We start from the raw sequence: 20,711 nt of genomic DNA on the forward strand, positions 1-20,711 counted from the left end.
GATAGTGTCTGGCCTTACATTTAGGTCTTTAATCCATTTTGAGTTTCTTTTTGTGTATGGTGTTAGGGAGTGTTCTAATTTCATACTTTTACATGTACCTGTCCAGTTTTCCCAGCACCACTTATTGAAGAGTCTGTCTTTTCTCCACTGTATATGCTTGACTCCTTTATCAAAGATAAGGTGACCATGTGTGCGTGGGTTTATCTCTGGGCTTTCTATCCTGTTCCATTGATCTATGTTTCTGTTTTTGTGCCAGTACCATACTGTCTGATTACTGTAGCTTTGTAGTATAGTCTGAAGTCAGGGAGCCTAATTCCTCCACCTCCATTTTTCGTTCTCAAGATTGCTTTGGCTATTCGGGGTCTTTTGTGTTTCCATACAAATTGTGAAATTTTTTGTTCTACTTCTGTGAAAAATGCCAGTGGTAGTTTGATAGGGATTGCATTGAATCTGTAGATTGCTTTGGGTAGTAGAGTCATTTTCACAATATTGATTCTTCCAATCCAAGAACATGGTATACCTCTCCATCTCTTTGTATCATCTTTAAATTCTTGCATCAGTGTCTTATAGTTTTCTGCATACAGGTCTTTTGCCCCCTTAGGTAGGTTTATTCCTAGGTATTTTATTCTTTTTGTTGCAATGGTAAATGGGAGTGTTTTCTTAATTTCACTTTCAGATATTTCATCATTAGTATATAGGAATGAAAGAGATTTCTGTGCATTAATTTTGTATCCTGCTACTTTATCAAATTCATTGATTAGCTCTAGTAGTTTCCTGGTAGCATCTTTAGGATTCTCTATGTATACTATCATGTCATCTGCAAACAGTGACAGCTTTACTTCTTCTTTTCCGATTTGGATTCCTTTTATTTCTTTTTCTTCTCTGATTGCTGTGGCTAAAACTTCCAAAACTATGTTGAATAATAATGGTGAGAGTGGGCAACCTTGTCTTGTTCCTGATCTTAGTGGAAATGGTTTCAGTTCTTCACCATTGAGGACGATGTTAGCTGTGGGTTTGTCATATATGGCCTTTATTATGTTGAGGAAAGTTCCCTCTATGCCTACTTTCTGCAGGGCTTTTATCATAAATGGGTGTTGAATTTTGTCAAAAGCTTTCTCTGCATCTATTGAGATGATCATATAGTTTTTCTCCTTCAATTTGTTAATATCGTGTATCATGTTGATTGATTTGCATATATTGAAGAATCCTTACATTCCTGGAATAAACCCCACTTGATCATGGTGTATGATCCTTTTAATGTGTTGTTGGATTCTGATTGCTCGTGTTCTGTTGAGGATTTTTGCATCTATGTTCATCAGTGATATTGGCCTGCAGTTTTCTTTCTTTCTTTCTTTGTGTAGTTCATCTTTCTCTGGTTTTGGTATCAGGGTGATGGTGGCCTCGTAGAATGAGTTGGGAAGTGATCCTCCCTCAGCAATATTTTGGAAGAGTTTGAGAAGGATAGGTGTTAGCTCTTCTCTAAATGTTTGATACAATTCGCCTGTGAGGCCATCTGGTCCTGGGCTTTTGTTTGTTGGAAGATTTTTAATCACAGTTTCAATTTCAGTGCTTGTGGTTGGTCTGTTCATATTTTCTATTTCTTCCTAGTTCAGTCTCGGTAGGTTGTGCATTTCTAAGAATTTGTCCATTTCTTCCAGGTTGTCCATTTTATTGGCATAGAGTTGCTTGTAGTAATCTCTCATGAACCTCTGTATTTCTGCAGTGTCAGTCGTTACTTCTCCTTTTTCATTTCTAATTCTATTGATTTGAGTCCTCTCCCTTCTTTTCTTGATGAGTGTGGCTAATTGTTTATCAAATTTGTTTATCTTCTCAAAGAACCAGCTTTTAGTCTTATTGATCTTTGCTCTTGTTTCCTTCATTTCTTTTTCATTTATTTCTGATCTGATCTTTATTTCTTTCCTTCTGCAAACTTTGGGGTTTTTTTGTTCTTCTTTCTCTAATTGCTTTAGGTGCAAGGTTAGGTTGTTTATTCGAGATGTTTCCTGTTTCTTGAGATAGGCTTGTATTGCTATAAACTTCCCTCTTAGAACTGCTTTTGCTGCATCCCATAGGTTTTGGGTCGTCGTGTCTCCATTGTCATTTGTTTCTAGGTATTTTTTGATTTCCCCTTTGATTTCTTCACTGATCACTTCGTTATTAAGTAGTGTATTGTGTAGCCTCCATGTGTTTGTGTTTTTTACAGATCTTTTCCTGTAATTGATATCTAGTCTCATAGCATTGTGGTCGGAAAAGATACTTGATACAATTTCAATTTTCTTAAATTTACCAAGGCTTGATTTGTGACCCAAGGTATGATCTATCCTGGAGAATGTTCCATGAGCACTTGAGAAAAATGTTTATTCTTTTGTTTTTGGGTGGAATGTCCTATAAATATCAATTAAGTCCATCTTGTTTAATGTATCATTTAAAGCTTGTGTTTCCTTATTTATTTTCATTGTGGATGATCTGTCCATTGGTGAAAGTGGGGTGTTAAAGTCCCCTACTATGATTGTGTTACTGTCGATTTCCCCTTTTATGGCTGTTAGTATTTGCCTTATGTATTGAGGTGCTCCTATGTTGGGTGCATAAATATTTACAGTTGTTATATCTTCTTTTTGAATTGATCCCTTGATCATTATGGAGTGTCCTTCTTTGTCTCTTGTAATAGTCTTTATTTTAAAGTCTATTTTTTCTGATATGAGAATTGCTACTCCAGCTTTCTTTTGATTTCTATTTGCATGGAATATCTTTTTCCATCCCCTTACTTTCTGTCTGTATGTGTCCCTAGGTCTGAAGTGGGTCTCTTGTAGACAGCATATATATGGGTCTTGTTTTTGTATCCATTCAGGCAGTCTGTGTCTTTTGGTGGGAGCATTTAATCCATTTACATTTAAGGTAATTATCGATATGTATGTTCCTATTCCCATTTTCTTAAATGTTTTGGGTTTGTTATTGTAGGTGTTTTCCTTCTCTTGCGTTTCTTGCCTAGAGAAGTTCCTTTAGCATTTGTTATAAAGCTGGTTTGGTGGTGCTGAACTCTCTTAACTTCTACTGGTCTGTAAAGGTTTTAATTTCTCCATCAAATCTTAATGAGATCCTTGCTGGGTAGAGTAATCTTGGTTGTAGGTTTTTCTCCTTCATCACTTTAAATATGTCCTGCCACTCCCTTCTGGCTTGCAGAGTTTCTGCTGAAAGATCAGCTGTTAACCTTATGGGGATTCCCTTGTGTGTTATCTGTTGTTTTTCCCTTGCTGCTTTTAATATGTTTTCTTTATATTTAATTTTTGATAGTTTGATTAATAAGTGTCTTGGCATGTTTCTCCTTGGATTTATCCTGTATGGGACTCTCTGTGCTTCCAAGACTTGATTAACTATTTCCTTTCCCATATTAGGGAAGTTTTCAACTGTAATCTCTTCAAATATTTTCTCAGTCTCTTTCTTTTTCTCTTCTTCTTCTGGGACCCCTATAATTCGAATGTTGGTGCATTTAATGTTGTCCCAGAGGTCTCTGAGACTGTCCTCAGTTCTTTTCATTCTTTTTTCTTTATTCTGCTCTGCATTAGTTATTTCCACTATTTTATCTTCCAGGTCACTTATCCGTTTTCTGCCTCAGTTATTCTGCTATTGATCCCATCTAGAGTATTTTTAATTTCATTTATTGTGTTGTTCATCACTGTTTGTTTGCTCTTTAGTTCTTCTAGGTCCTTGTTAAATGTTTCTTGCATTTTGTCTATTCTATTTCCAAGATTTTGGATCATCTTTACTATCATTATTCTGAATTCTTTTTCAGGTAGACTGCCTATTTCCTCTTCATTTGTTAGGTCTGGTGTGTTTTTACCTTGCTCCTTCATCTGCTGTGTGTTTTTCTGTCTTCTCATTTTGCTTATCTTACTGTGTTTGGGGTCTACTTTTCGAAGGCTGCAGGTTCGTTGCTCCTGTTGTTTTTGGTGTCTGTCCCCAGTGGCTAAGGTTCGTTCAGTGGGTTATGTAGGCTTCCTGGTGGAGGGGACTAGTGCCTGTGTTCTGGTGGATGAGGCTGGATCTTGCCTTTCTGGTGGGCACGTCCACGTCTGGTGGTGTGTTTTGGGGTGTCTGTGGCCTTATTATGATTTTAGGCAGCCTCTCTTCTAATGGATGGGGCTGTGTTCCTGTCTTGCTTGTTGTTTGGCATAGGGTGTCCAGCACTCTAGCTTGCTGGTCGTTGAGTGAAGCTGGGTCTTGGTGTTGAGATGGAGATATCTGGGAGATTTTCATCGTTTGGTATTTCGTGGAGCTGGGAGGTCTCTTGTGGACCAGTTTCCTGAAGTTTGCTCTACCACCTCAGAGGCCCAGCCCTGATGCCTGGCTGGAGCACCAAGAGCCTTTCATCCACACGGCTCAGAGTAAAAGGGAGAAAAAATAGAAAGAAAAAAAAGAAAGAGGATAAAATAAAATAAAGTTAGATAAAACAAAATAAAGTTATTAAAATAAAAAAATAAAAAATAATTATTAAGAAAAAAAAGAAATAAAAAAAATTTTAAAGTAAAAAAAGAAAAAACACAAAAACACACGGTGAGAACCCTAGGACAAATGGTGAAAGCAAAGCTATACAGACAAAATCTCACACAGAAGCATACACATACACACTCACAAAAAGAGGAAAAGGGGAAAAAGTAGTATATCTTGCTCCCAAAGTTCACCTCCTCAATTTGGGATGATTCGTTGTCTATTCAGGTATTCCCTAGATGCAGGTACATCAAGTTGTTTGTGGAGCTTTAATCTGCTGCTTCTGAGGCTGCTGGGAGAAATTTCCCGTTTTCTTCTGTGTTCGCACAACTCCCGGGTTTCAGCTTTGGATTTGTACCGTGTAGGTCGCCTGAGGGCGTCTGTTCTTCGCTCACACAGGACGGGGTTAAAGGAGCAGCTGCTTCTGGGGCTCTGCCTCACTCAGGCCATTTGTAGGGAGGGGTCCGGATGCGGGGCAAGCCTGCAGCGGCAGAGGCCTGCGTGACGTTGCAGCAGCCTGAGGAGCGCCGTGCGTTCTCCCAGGGAAGTTGTCCCTGGATCACGGGACCCTGGCAGTGGCGGGCTGCACAGGCTCCCGGGAGGGGCGGTGTGGATAGTGACCTGTGCTCGCACACAGGCTTCTTGGTGGCGGCAGCAGCAACCTTAGCGTTTCATGCCCGTCTCTGGGGTCTGTGCTGATAGCCGCGGCTCACGCCCGTCTCTGGAGCTCATTTAGGCGGCGCTTCGAATCCCCTCTCCTCGCGCATCAGGAAACAAAATGCAAGAAAAAGTCTCTTGCCTGTTCGGCAGCTTTTCCCGAACTCCCTCCCGGCTAGCTGTGGTGCGCTAACCCCTTCAGGCTGTGTTCACGCCACCAACCCCAGTCCTCTCCCTGCAATCCGACCGAAGCCCGAGCCTCAGCTCCCAGCCCCCGCCCGTCACGGCGGGGGAGCAGAGAAGCCTCGCGGGCTGGTGAGTGCTGGTCGGCACTGCTCTTCTGTGCGGGAATCTCTCCGCTTTGCCCTCCGCACCCCTGTTGCTTCACTCTCCTGCGTGGCTCCGAAGCTTCCCCCCTCTGCCACTCGCAGTCTCCCCCCGCGAAGGGGCTTCCTAGTGTGTGGAAACCTTTCCTCCTTCACAGCTTCCTCCCACTGGTGCAGGTCCTGTCCCTATTCTTTTGTCTCTGTTGTTTCTTTTTTCTTTTGCCCTACCCAGGTACGTGGGGAGTTTCTTGCCCTTTCGGAGGTCTGACGTCTTCTGCCAGCGTTCAGTGGGTGTTCTATAGGAGCAGTTCCACGTGTAGATGTATTTCTGAAGTATCTGTGGGGAGGAAGGTGATCTCCACGTCTTACTCTTCCTCCATCTTCTCCTCTCCATCCCCCACATAGTTTTAAGACTAGGCGTCTTAAAGTTTTGTCTTACATTAAGATCTTTGATACATTTTGAGTCAATTTCTCTAAATGAGGTTAGGTAAGAGTCTAGCTTCATTCTTTTGCATGTAGATATCCATTTTTCCCAACATTATTTGTTGAAGAGACTGTCCTTCCCCAATGGAATGATAATGATGTAATCTTGGCACTCTTGTAAAAAATCATTTGACCATGTACACAGGGGTTTATTTCTGGGTTCTTTATTCTGTTCCATTGGTTTGTATATCTGTCTTTATGCTTGTACCCTGCTGTCTTGGTTACTGTTGCTTTGTAGTTGTTTCAGAGTTGAGAAGTGTGAGACTAGTAATTCTATTCTTTTTTTAGAAGATATTTTTCCTTCTCAGGGTTCCTTCAGATGCCATGTCAACTCCAGGATGGGTTTTTCTGTTTCTGCCAAAAATGCCCTTGGTATTTTGATAGGGATTGCATTGAATCTGTAGACCATTTTGGGTAGTATTGACAACTTAAAAATATTAGGTCCTCCCCTCCATGAACCCAAGATGTCTTTTCATTTATTGGTGTCTTCTTTAATTTCAATCAGCAATGTTATGTAGTTTTCAGTGTACAAGTCCTTTGCCCCCTTAGATGAACTTATTTCTAAGTATTTTATTTTTTCTGATTCTATCGTAAATGGAACTTTTCCTTTAATTTCTTTTACAGATTGTTCATTGTTAATGTGTAGAAACACAACGAATTTTCGTGACTCTATATCCCGAAACTTTGATGAATTTTTTTATTAGTGATAACACTGCGTGTGTGTGTTTGTGTGGAGAATCTTTGGAGTTCTCTACTTATAAGATAATATTTCTGTAAATGATACTTTTCTTCTATAAATCCATAATTTGCAATTTAGATGCCTTTTATTTCTTTTCAGGTAAGCTGTGGGCTCTTCTTTTATGGCCTTTATTATGGTGAGGTAGTTTCCCTCTGTTGCTAGGTTGTTGAATGGTTTTCATTATGACGGTGTTAAATTCTGTCAAATGGTTTTTTCGAATCAATTGAGATAATCATGTGGGTTTTTTTCTTAATTCTGTTACTGTTGTGTATTATATTAATTGATTTTAATGAGTAGAACCATCTTGCATTCCAAGAGTAAATCCTACTTGGTCATGATGTATAATACTTTTACTTTGCTGTTGAATTCTGTTTGCTAATATTTTGTTGAGGATTTTTCATTAGAATTCATCAGAGATGTTATTGGTCTGTACTTTTCTTTTTGTGTCTTTGTCTAGTGTTAGTATGAGAATAGTGATGCTGACCTCATAGAATGAGTTTGGAAGTGTTTCTTCCTCTTTGATTTTCGGAAGAGTTAGGGGAGGATTGTTGTTAATTCTTCTTTTGGTAGAAATCATCAGTGAAGCTGTCTGGTCCTGGGCTCTTCTGTGTTAGGTTTTTATTACTAATGTGGTCTCCTTACTAGTTAATTGTTCAGATTTTTATTTCTTCATGCTTCAGTCTTAGTAAGTTGTATGTTTCTATGAATTTATCCACTTATTCCAGGTTATCCAATTTGTTGGTATATAATTGTTCATATTAGTCTGTTATCCTTTTTATTTTTGTGACATCAGTTTTAATGTCCCCCTTTCATTTACAATTTTACTTATATGAGTCTTCTCTCTTTTTCTCTGAGTTAGTCTAGTTCAGGGTTTATCAATTTTGTTGAAATTTTTGAAGAATCAATTCTTGGTTCTGTTGATTTTTTTCTACTGTTTTTCTGTTTTCTATTATGTTTATTCCTGACATAATCATTATTATTTCCTTCCTTTTGCCAACTTTAGGTTTAGGTTGTCCTTTTTCTAGTTCCTTGAAATGTAAAGTTAGGTTGTTGATTTAAGATCTTTCTTTTTTTAAATGTGTTTACTTGGTATCAACTTCCTCCTTAGTATGACTTTCACTGTGTCTCATAAGTTTTAGTATGTTGTGTTTTTGTTTTCTTTTTTTCCCAGATATTTTAAAATTCCCTTGTGATTTCTTCTTTGATCCATTGGTTTAAGAATGAGTTAATTTCAACATATTTGTGCATTATCCTGTTTTCCTTCTCATATTTATTTCTAGTGTCATTCCATTGTAGTCAGGTAAGATACTTTGTATGTATGATTTCAATCTGTGTAAATTTGTTAACATTTTTTTAATGGTAAAATATGCAGCCTATCTTGAGGAATGTTCTATGGCATTTGATAAGAATGTGTATTCTGCTGTTGTATCGGAGCTTTTTTTTTTTAATGTCTGTTAGGTGCAGTGGGTCTGTAGTGTTTCCACATCCTCTGGCTCCTTATTGATCTGTCTCATTGTTATATCTATAACTGAAAGGGGGTATTGACCTCTGTTAATGTGTTGCTATCTGTTTTTTCCTTCAGTACTGTCATTTTTTGCTACATGTGTTTGGGGGCTCTAATGTTAGGAGCATATATATATATATTTTTTTTTAATATTTATTTATTTGGTTGTGTTGGGTCTTAGTTGCAGCACACAGGATCTTTCATTGTGGCACACGGGCTGTTCATTGTGGCATGTGGGCTTCTGTCTAGTTGTGGCATGTGGGCTCCAGAACACATGGGCTCAGTAATTGTGGCGTGTGGGCTCTCTAGTTGTGGCACGTGGGCTCTAGAGCGCATGGGCTTAGTTGCCCCACAGCATGTGGGATCTTAGTTCCCTGACCAGGGATCAAACTTCCCTCCCCTGCCTTGGAAGGTGGATTCTTAACCACTAGACCACCAGGGAAGTATCAGGAGCATATATAATTGTTATATCATCCTGGTGAATTGGCCTTTTTATCATTACATAATGACCTTCTTTGTCTCTTGTGACAGTATTTGTCTTAAAGTCTCTTTTGTCTGATAATTCGCCACTCCTGCTCTTTTTAGGTTCCCATGTGCATAAAATATCCTCTTCTATCTTTTCACTTTTAGCTTGTGTGTGTCCTTAGATCTAAGTTGAGTTTCTTGTAGACAGCATATAGTTTGGACCTTGTGTTTTTATTCATTGAGCCAATCTATGTTTTTTAATTGGGGCATTAAATCCGTTTACATTTAAAGTAATTATTGATAAGGAAAGACTTACTATTTTCATTTTATTAATTGTTTTCTGTCTTGCAGCCTTTTTTGTCCCTCTTCTCTTGTTGCATTCTTTTATTTTCATTTTTTAAAAATATTTATTTATTTTCGGTTGTGTTGGGTCTTTGTTACTGTGCACGCGTGTGGGCTTTTCTCTAGTTGCGTCGAGCGGGGGCTACTCTTCATTGCAGTGCACGGGCTTCTCATTGCGGTGGCTTCTCTTGTTGCGGAGCATGGGCTCTAGGCACGCGGGCTTCACTGGTTGTGGCACGTGGGCTCAATAGTTGTGGCTTGCGGGCTCTAGAGCACAGGCTCACTAGCTGTGGCACATGGGCTTAGTTGCTCTGCGGCATGTGGGATCTTCCCAGACCAGGGCTTGAACCCGTGTCCCCTGCATTGGCAAGTGGATTCTTAACCACTGCACCTCCAGGGAAGTCCCCATTTGTTTTTTTGTAGTGACATATTTTGATTCCCTTCTAATTCACCTTTGTTTATAGTCCATCAGATATTTTCTTTGTGGTAACCAATGCAAGTATTTTAAACATTTCAAAGTTACAGCAATCTGATACCAAAACCAGACAAAGATGTCACAAAAAAAGAAAACTACAGGCCAGCATCATTGATGAACATAGATGAAAAAATCCTCAACAAAATACTAGCAAACAGAATCCAACAGCACATTAAAAGGATCATACACCATGATCAAGTGGGGTTTATCCCAGGAATGCAATGATTCTTCAGTATATGCAGATCAATCAACCATATTAACAAATTGAAGGATAAAAACCATATGATAATCTCAATAGATGAAGAAAAAGCTTTTGACAAAATTCAACCCTGATTTATGATAGAAACTCCCCAGAAAATGGGCATAGAAGGAACCTACTTCAACATAATAAAAGCCATATATGACAAACCCACAGCCAACATCATTCTCAATGTTGAAAAACTGAAAGCATTTCCTCTAAGATCAGGAAAAAGACAGGGGTGCCCACCCTCACCACTGTTATTCAACATAGTTTTAGAAGTTTAACCATGGCAATTAGAGAAGAAAAAGAAATAAAAGGAATCCAAATTGGAAAAGAAGTAAAACTGTCAGTTTGCAGATGACATGATACGATACATAGAAAATCCTAAAGATGCCACCAGAAGACTACTAGAGCTAATCAGAGAATTTGGTAAAGTAGCAGGGTACAAAATTAATGCACAGAAATCTCTTGCATTTCTATACACTAACAATGAAAAATCAGAAATTAAGGAAACACTCCCATTTATCATTGCAAGAAAAAGAATAAAATACCTAGGAATAAACCTACCTAAGGAGGCAAAAGACCTGTATGCAGAAAACTATAAGACACTGATGAAAGAAATTAAAGATGATACAAACAGATGGAGAGGTATACCATGTTCTTGGATTGGAAGAATCAATATTGCGAAAATGACTCTACTACCCAATGCAATCTACAGATACAATGCAATCCCTATCAAATTACCAATGGAATTTTTCACAGAATTAGAATAAAAAATTTTACAATTTGTGTGGAAACACAAAAGACCCCAAATAGCCAAGGCAACCTTGGGAAATAAAAATGGAGCTGGAGGAATCAGGCTCCCTGACTTCAAACTATACTACAAAGCTACAGTAATCAAGACAGTATGGTATTGGCACAAAAACAGAAATATAGGTCAGTGGAACAGGATAGAAAGCCCAGAGATAAACCAATGCACATATGTTCTTTGATAAAGGAGGCAAGAATATACAATGGAGAAAAGACAGCCTCTTCAATAAGTGGTGCTGGGAAAACTGGACAGCTATATGCAAAAGAATGAAATTAGAACACTTCCTAACACCATACACAAAAATAAACTCAAAATGGATTAAAGACCCAAATGTAAGGCCAGACACTATAAAACTCTCAGGGGAAAACTTAGGCAGAACACTTTATGACGTAAATCACAGCAAAATCCTTTTTGACCCACCTCCTAGAGAAATGGAAAGAAAAACAAAAATAAACATATGGGACCTAATGAAAAAGCTTTTGCACAGCAAAGGAAACCATGAACAAGACAAAAAGACAGCCCTCAGAATGGGAGAAAATATTTGCAAATTAAGCAATGGACAAAGGATTAATCTCCAAAATATACAAGCAGCTCATGCAGCTCAATACCAAAAAACCAAACAACCCAATCGAAAAATGGGCAGAAGACCTAACTAGACATTTCTCCAAAGAAGATATGCAAATTGCCAACAAACACATGAAAGGATGCTCAATATCACTAATCATTAGAGAAATGATAATGAAAACCACAATGAGGTATCACCTCACAGTGGTCAGAATGGCCACCATCAAAAAATCTAGAAACAATAAGTGCTGGAGAGAGTGCAGAGAAAAGGGAACCCTCCTGCACTGTTGGTGGGAATGTAAATTGATACAGCCTCTATGGAGAACAGTATGGGGGTTTCTTAAAAAAACTAAAAATAGAACTACCGTATGACCCAGCAATCCCACTACTGGGCATATACCCTGAGAAAACCATAATTGAAAAAGATACATGTACCCCAGTGTTCACTGCAGCACTATTTACAGTAGCCAGGACTTGGAAGCAACCTAAGTGTCCATTGACAGATGAATGGATAAAGAAGATGTGGCACATATATACAATGGAATATTACTCAACCATAAAAAGGAAAGAAATGGAGTTATTTGTAATGAGGTGGATAGACCTAGAGTCTGTCATACAGAGTGAAGTAAGTCAGAAAGAGAAAAACAAATACCATATGCTGACACACATATGTGGAATCTAAAAAAATGGTATGATGAACCTAGTTGCCCGGCAGGAATAAAGATGCAGACATAGAGAACCAACTTGAGGACACGGGGGAGAAAGGGAAGCTGGGACGAAGTGAGAGAGTAGGATTGACATATATACACTACCAAATGTAAAATGGATGGCTAGTGGGAGCTGCTGCATAGCACAGGGAGATCAGCTTGATGCTTTGTGAAGACCTGGGCAGGGGGATAGGGAGGGTGGGAGGGAGGCTCAAGAGGGAGGGGATATGAGGATATATGTATACATAAAGCTGATTCACTTTGTTGTGCAGCAGCAAAAACTAACACAACATTGTAAAGCAATTATACTCCAATAAAGATATTAAAAAAATAAAGTTACAGCAATCTATGATAAACTGATATGTTAACTTCCATTGCATATAAAACTCCACTTCTTTACATCTCTTTACCCTTTGTAAACTTTATGCTGTTGATGACACAAATTATTCCTTTTTACATTGTGTATCCATTAACACAGATTTAAAATAACTTTTTATGCTTTTGATTTTTTAAAAATTTTGTACCATAATTAAGTGTTTTATGTACATACATTATGATTCTATAGGATTCTATATTTGTTTATATATTTTTACCTGGGAGTTTTACATTTTTAAAAGCATTTTTAAAATTAATTAACTTTTATTTTTGGCTGCATTGGGTCTTCATTGCTGCACAGAATTTTCTCTAGTTGTGGTGAGCTGGTGCTACTTTTCTTTGCAGTGTGCAGGCTTCTCATTGTGGTGGCTTCTCTTGTTGTGGAACACAGGCTCTAGGCACACGGGCTTCAGTAGTTGTGGCGTGTGGGCTCAGCAGTTGTGGCTTGCGGGCTCTAGAGTGCAGGCTCAATAGTTGTGGCACACAAGCTTAGTTGTTCTACGGCATGTGGGATCTTCCCAGCCCAGGGTTCGAACCCGTGTCCCCTGCATTGGCAGGTGGATTCTTAACCACTGCGCCACCAGGGAAGTTCTGAGTTTTACATTTTTGTATGGTTTTGTGTTGCTGTTTATTGTTGTTCACTTCAATTTGAAGGATTAACTTCAGCATTTCTTGTAGACAGGTCTAGTGTTGATGAACTCCCTCATCTTTTATTCAGCTGAGAAAGTCTTAATTTCTCCTTTATTTTCAAAGGACAGTTTTGCTGGATACAGTGTTCTTCATTGGCACTTTGCGTATATCATTTTATTTTTGTCTAGCCTTCAAAGTTTCTGCTGAGAGATCCAATGATGAACTAATAGGAGCTCTCTTATATGTGATGAATCACATTTCTTTTTTGTTTTCAAGATCCTTTATTTGTCTTTGATTTTCCACAACCTGATTATGATGTACTTCTGTGTAGATATCTTTAGACGTATGCTACTTGTAATTTTTTATACTTCCTGAATTTGTATCTCCATTTCTCTTCTCCAGATTGGACATTTGGGACCATTATTTCTTCAAATAGGCTTGCTGCCCTTTTCTCTCTTAGTTCGCTTCTGGAACTCCCATATGCATATGTTGTTCTTCTTGATGAACCTTATACCATAGGTCCCTTAAGCTGTCTTCACTTTTCTTCATTCTTTTTTCTTTTAGCTCTTCTATCTTGGTAATTTCGAATGTCCTACCTTTGAGTTCACTGATTCTTTCTTCTGCTCAGTCAAGTCTGATGCTGAGTCCCTCTAGTTAATTTTTCAATTCAGTTATTGTATTCTTCAGCTCCAGAATTTCTGTTTGGTTCTTCTTTATAATTTCTATCTCTCTCTCTTTTTGATATTCTTATTCTGCTCATGCATTGTTTTCTTGATTTCATTTAGTTGTCCATATGTGCTCTCTTTTCATTCATTGAGCATCCTTATGATGGTTATTTTGAATTCTTTATCTGGTAATTCATATATTTCTGTTTCATCTCCCAGAGATTTAATGTGCTCCTTTGATTGGACCATGTTTCTCTGTTTCTTTGTATGCCTTGTTACCTTCTGTGGGATTTAGGCATTTAAAGAAATCAGCCACTTCTCCCTGTCTTTGTGATCTGGTTTTGTATATGAAGGACTTTCAGCAGTCTTCTGACTAGAGAGGCTGGTGATCTCTCAAGCCTTGTCTGGGAATGCATCCTCCCTGGGCTTTTGTGTGTAATCTAATTGAAGATGTTTGCCAGTTTCTACCCAGGATCTCCCTTTGGGGTCTGTCTGCTGTACTGCAGACTCTGCTGACAGGCCAAACCTATTGATGGCTTTTGTTCTCAGTAGTCCCCAACCTCGTGTCCCCTTCCTGTCAGTGCTTAAATTCAGGCAAGACAGAAACCAGTCTCTTGGGTGTTCCTTCCAAAAATCAGAACATTGGGTGTATGTTCCACTTTTCTCTTTCCTTATATGAGCTTCAGAGCATCTACCCACTGGAACTTTGAAGAATTTGTGGTTCTGAACTTTAACCCCAGTGCTCTTTTCATTTTTCTGAGAATGTGAATTCTCAAGCTGTCTACTTTAGTAAAACATTTTATTTGAGTGTATACAAACGTGGAATCTCACCTTTTACCTTTTTCCATATTATTATGGAAAAGTAATATTCCATATTACTTTTCCATATTACTATCAGGTCTGACCCAGATCTGAGGTGATGGCAGTTTTATCTTGATCTTTGTAAACTCTTCTTGGCCCACTTGAGATCATATGCCTAAAGGATGATTGAAGAGAAGTGAGAACTTTAGAGTTGAATCCATAGTTCTGGGACTAGTGGAGATGGGATTAGCTCTAACACTATAATCAAAAGTCAGAACTGACCATCTAGGAACCCTAAACCTGAAATGGGACCCATAACAGTGACTTCATCATCTAAATGATCTAGCACTAAGCTATTGCAAACATTTTTGCATGGACCTAGGATCTTGGCAGAACTGTAATATTAACTAAGTTTGCCCATTCTATGTACCTCTTACCCAAATCTCTTCATCCACCCACCCCACTAACCTAATATACTCCAAGCTAGAGAAAAACTTTTGAAAGCACATCTCCATTGAGATCATATAGAAGAAGTTAATATAAGCCTCAGAGACAGAGTATTTTCACTTTAAGAAGAAGCTGGAAAGATTATTTGTGGTGATGATGGTGATGGTGGTGGTAAACTCCCACTGAAGTCATTGTTCCCCAGAATCCCTTTAAGCTTCATTGCCAAAGTTAAGTCTCTGGGAGGTTGAGGGTGGAACTCTGGGGGTTTGCTTCTGTGAGGCTGCAGAATCCTAGATAAGTCACCTCCTCAATCGTGTTTTAACTTCCTGTCCTTAAATGGAAATGAAAATGGTATTACATACTAATTAAATGCAACATGCTTATTACAATGCTATTTAATATACATTAACAATACTTTTGTCTGTGGACATTAGCAGAAAGATGGGAAAAAATACTTAAATGGAAGTTGGTGATGGAATAGGGGAGTTGGTCTACCTCATGCATCACCTTGCCCAGGGGCACTCTTAGTTCAGGTAAAGTAAGGGAGCAATAAGCTGGAGAGGCCAACAGCAGATGAGCCCTCACTCCCTTTCCTCAAAGGCAGGGAAGATTGGAAGGGAGGTTCCCAGTTATGGGAAGAGCCCTTCTATTTAACCCTCATGGGCATGAGAGTTGGTATTACTTATTTCTCTTTTTTCTATTCATTTGTTGCTATGTAAATATTTCTATCAGTATATTTAAACTTTTCATGAAAAAATAAAACTTTAAGTGACCAGGGTGACTTTTAGGCATAAATATTATTTGAAAGAATGACAAATGCAAGATTTTGGCATCCTTTTATGTGTCTAATTCCAGGGGCCTCAGAAGCCATAGCAAAAAAAGTTACTGAGTACCTACTATTTACTTCACAACAGTCCAACTAACCCCTCTCAGCCCCCATTGTGAATTAGGTTCTGTTATGGGCTCATCTTAGACGTAGGGGGTCTAAGGCACAGAGATGTTAAGAAACTTTTCAGTATTACAGAACTGGTGAGGACAGAGCCACTCTTTGCAGCCTGGCGGCCAGGCAACATGCTCCCTTGGCTGTTGCCCATGTAGCACATCTACTCAGCATTCTTTGGGGTCTCCATTCCTCATCCCTACTGCTGCCAGTCTGGGGCAGCTTGTTAGGACTGCCTTCTGTGGACAACTACAGTCACTCCACTCCACAGTTCTGTCCCTGTCAACACTTACCAGCCCTATATTCCATTTATTCTAATCTGTGTGTCTGTCATTGTCTATTTCTTGCTTACTTATGAGTGAATAGAAATGGTTTCATTTGTTCTCCTAATGTCACCTGCAGTTTTTTCTTCTCTCAGGGAGTTAGTATAATTTCTGTTGTAACAGGTGCCTATTTTCAGGAGTATCCTTGTCTTGGACAATCTCTTATCAGCTCTTTGCCTATTTGACCACTTGAGTCAGCCTGTAGTCACCAGCAGGTTCCAGGGAACCTTAAAAAATTATTCCTCCTGTTGCAGTATTTAATCTCATGTGAAATTTTAACATGTAAAGTCCAAGTAACTATAATAACTCAAAACCATAATTTTCTACATATAGAGTACATGATATAATATATAGAAAACCTTAAAGTCTCCACACAAAAACTACTAGAACTGATAAATGAATTCAGCAAGGTAGCAGGATACAAGATAAACATACAGAAACCTGTTGCATTTCTTTTACAACAAAATATCTGAAAGAGAAAGTAAAAAAATAATTCTGTTTAAAATTGCATCAAAAAAGATAAAATACCTAGAATAAACCTAACCAAGGAGGTGAAAGACCTATACGCTCTAAACTATGAAACATTAATAAAGGAAATCAAAGATGATTCAAGGAAATGGAAAGATATCCCATGCTCTTGGATTGGAAAAATTAATATTGTTAAAATGGCCATACTGCACAAAGCAATCTGCAGACTTAGTGCAATCCTTATCAAATTATCTATGACATTTTTCACAGAACTAGAACAAATAAAATCCTAAAATTTATATGGAGCCACAGAAGACCGAGAATTGCCAAAGCAATTCTGAAAAGAAAGAACAATGCTGGCAGCATAACCCTCCCAGACTTCAGACTATACTACAAAGCTACAGTAATCAAAACAATGTGGTATTGTCACAAAAACAGACATATGGATCAATGGAATAGAACAGAGAGCTCAGAAATAAACCCACACACCTTGGTCAATTAATCTTCGACAAAGGAGGCAAGAATATACAATGGGGAAAAGACAGTCCCTTCAGCAAGTGCTGTTGGGAAAGCTGGACAGCCACATGAAAATCAATGAAGTTAGAACACACCCTCACACCATACCCAAAAATAAACTCAAAATGGCTTAAAAACTTAAGTGTAAGACATGACACCACAAAACATTCTCTGACATGAATCGAACCAATGTTTTCTTTGGTCAGTCTCTCAAAGCAAAAGAAATAAAAGCAAAAATAAGCAAAGAGGACCTAATCAAACTTCTAAGAAATGTTTTTAGTACCTGTTTTATTCAGGGTTGGCATTTTAGACATGTGCTAGGAAGTACCCCTTTATGACACCCAAATGGGACCCCTTACCAGGTAACTTGTTGGGCATTTTGGAAATAAAAATTGGGGTTTTTTTTCACAAGAGAGGCTGAAGTTTAAAAGGAATTTTGTACTATGTTAAATGTGGTTTTGAATGTCTAGCCCCAAAGATATTGACATCAAGAATTTTTTCCATTAAAATATAATTTATTTACTTTTTACCATGATGGGGTTTCTATATATATTTAAATTTTTCTGTATATTATGATGTTTTGATATCTTAAAAACACTTCCCGATTGGGCAGAAACTGCCTCTTCCAGGGTTAGCCAATTCTTAGAGATGGCAAGGGCCCCAGCCTGGAGCAGGCCTTTGAACATACAGACTATTCAATCCAGAGTCATACCTCCTCTATACAGCCCTTACACCCCAGCAGGCAATACTCTTCTGTTTTAATCATCCCAGGGCCTGGTACCAGGCCACTGGAGACCACCTGTATAGCTGAAAGCCCACAGGAATTATTCAAGCTAGCCAAACTAGCCAACCCGAGCTGTTTACCCTTCCCTGCTCTGCCTTTCCTTCAGAGACCCCAATTCAGATCACGGCCTAAGCACCCCCTCCCTTGCCCTGTCTTCTGTCTCCTGACCACCCTTATGTCTTTCCCATGTAGTCGGGCAAAGCGTGCCATACCTCCTGTCTTTAGGACCTGTGAGTAAATCAATTTTGTTTTCCTGAGCCTCTCCTCTTGTGGCTGCACCTGACTGACCATCACATAAACAAATACAAAAAGGCTGAGTAATATTCCATATGTATATACTATGTTTGGTTTACCCATTTATCCCTCCATGTGCACTTGGCTTGCTTCCTCCTTTTGGCTGTTGTGAATAATGCTGCTGTGAACATGTGTGTACAAATATATGTTTGAGTCCCTGATTTTAATTCTTTTGGGTATATAACCAGAAGTGGAATTGCTGGATTATAGGGTAGTTCTATTTTTTGTTTCTTTGAGGAACCACCATACTGTTTTCCATATTGCCTGCATTATTTTACATTCCCACCAGCAGTGTACAAGGTTTTCATTTTCTCCATGTCATTGCCAACACTTGTTTTTTTTCTGTTTTTTTTTAAATAGTAGCCATCATAATGGATGTGAAGTGGTTTTGATTTGCATTTCCCTAATGACTAATAATGTTAAATGTCATTTCATGTGCTTATTGGTTATTTGTATGTCTCTTTAGAGAAATGTCTAAGTACTTTACCCATTTTTAAATCAGGTTGTTTTGCTTATCTGTTGTTGAGTTGTGGGAGTTCTTTTTATTTTTTGGATATTAACCACTTATCAGACATATGATTTACAGATGTTTTCTCCCATAATGTGGGTTGCCTTTCCACTCTGTTAATTGTGTCCTTTGATGCACAGAAGTTTTTAATTTTGATGTAGTCCAGTTTATTTATTTTTTTCTTTTATTGCCTATGCTTTTGGTGTCATATACAAGAAATCATTTCCAAATCCAGTGTCATGAAGCTTTTCTCCTATGTTTTCTTCTAAGAGTTTTGTAGTTTCAAATCTTACCTTTAGGTTTCTGATCCATTTTGAGTTAATTTTTGTATATTGTGTAAGGGTTCAACTTCAGTTTTTTGCTTGTGGGTATCCAGTTTACCTAACACCATTTGTTGAAAATACTTTTTCCCCTTTGAATGGTCTTGGCATCCTTATTGAAGATCATTTGTCCGGGCTTAATCTGTAATCTTTGAACTGTAAACCTTGAGTCTCCTGTGGCCAATCTCTTTCCTGGGTACCACTGTCAGAGCCACTTTCCTAAAGGCTCCTTTTACTTTAGCATGACGATGCTTAAACGAGAATTTACTTAAAACAGTTTATTTCCCCCAAGTTTTGTGTGTGTGTGTGTGTATGTGTGTTTGTGTTTTCCAGACTCTTCTCTTAAAACCTTTATTATACTATTGCACTTAATACTCATTTGACACTTCCCACTTCAAGTTGTTAAGGCTTTACATCTGTAGGTCCTTTTTATTTAATGAGATTAAAATCCCTGGAAGCCTAAAGTCTAATAAATACCATGAAACAACCAGAAAATTCTCTTGCAAAAAGTAGGTCCTCAACTGATTGACTTAACACAGGCTTTGTATAACATTACCAAAGGTTATGCAGCACAACGTTTGGAGACAGAACACTTACTGAACCCAATTAAGTTGAAGAAAGATGCTACCTACTGTTCAGAGTAGTTAGCAAAGCTCAGCCTAAAATGAAGAATAGTCCTTTTATGAAATTTAAGCACTAGATACATAGTACTTAGAATTGTATTGTGGTGTTTTCCAAAATGCCAGCAGCTCTTTGAAGCTAACGTGGCTTGGTTGCGCTGACAGATGTCAGAGTAGTTGGCTCCAGTTCATTGTCATTATTTTCATTTTCTTGGAGGTCCAGACAACATGGCTCAGGCTGCAGACTGCTGGTTACATAATTGAACAACAGACTGTGAGCTTACAGGTGCCACTCATAGTTCCAAAAGTAGAGTGCAGAAGTCCACTTGTGAATGATTAGTTAGCAAAACTGGAGGAAGCTCGAAATAATTGCAGATGCGAACACCCTTGTTTCCATAGAAACACTCTGTGTTTATGTGCAAAGGTTCAGGGGTCTTGTTCATCTTCCTCTGGGGCAGAAATATTCTGAAATTGGTGTTCTTCTCCCCTTTATCAGTTGCTGAGTACTGGGGAAAGAGAGATGCCTCCTTTTCACTGGCACGGACCCCTGACTCAGAGGTGGCTGTCTCAGGAATCTCATTACTTGTCTCCCAAGTTCCATTTCTGCCAAGGAAAGGGAAAATGATTTTCTTTAAGGTTAAATGAGCCAATTTTACCTCTGATGCACGATGTTAGGTATTACAGTTTCTTGTTATATGAATTTTACCCCCTTATAGTTGGAACGGTAATTTCTTGACTTACTAAAGTGTTATTCTTTTTTGAGTTGTATGATTTGAAGTCTGTGATATGTGTGTGTGTGTTTCTTTAGGTAATAATGACACCAATAATCAGTATTTCTTAATCTCCTTTAGTGTATGTACTCTCCAGATCTTTGCTTTGAGTTGCAACCAGGTAATGGATAAATAACTTGAATTGTCCCTGATATTACTCATTACTTGGGTTTGATTTCTTAGCATAACTTTGACATTAAATTTCTTATGCAGTGTCTTATGTTTTATCGTTTTATGTTTTCTCTGCCATATAATCAGCTAAACAAATGTTATAGAGTATCTTTGTGGTCATCTATCACTGGCAACTTGCAGTGTATAAATATCCTGTTTTTATAGAATTTATTAAATATGAGTAAGAATCTTTAATACTTTGAGAATTGTAACTACCTGGCAAGTCCCAAAGAAAAATACACCCCTTTCCCACATGCCATTGAGCTGTTGGTGTGTGACT

General features: G+C 38.4%; 1 protein-coding gene across 1 annotated transcript in view; it reads left to right on the forward strand.

Moving 5' to 3' along the window:
• GABRG3 (gamma-aminobutyric acid type A receptor subunit gamma3) overlaps positions 1 to 20,711 on the forward strand; it is a 522,462-nt gene that overhangs the window by 31,191 nt on the left and 470,560 nt on the right. The gene's annotated exons all lie outside the window — the stretch shown is intronic.

Source organism: Eschrichtius robustus, chromosome 1, assembly GCF_028021215.1.
Source record: "Eschrichtius robustus isolate mEscRob2 chromosome 1, mEscRob2.pri, whole genome shotgun sequence".
Classification (NCBI taxonomy): Eukaryota; Metazoa; Chordata; class Mammalia; order Artiodactyla; family Eschrichtiidae; genus Eschrichtius; species Eschrichtius robustus.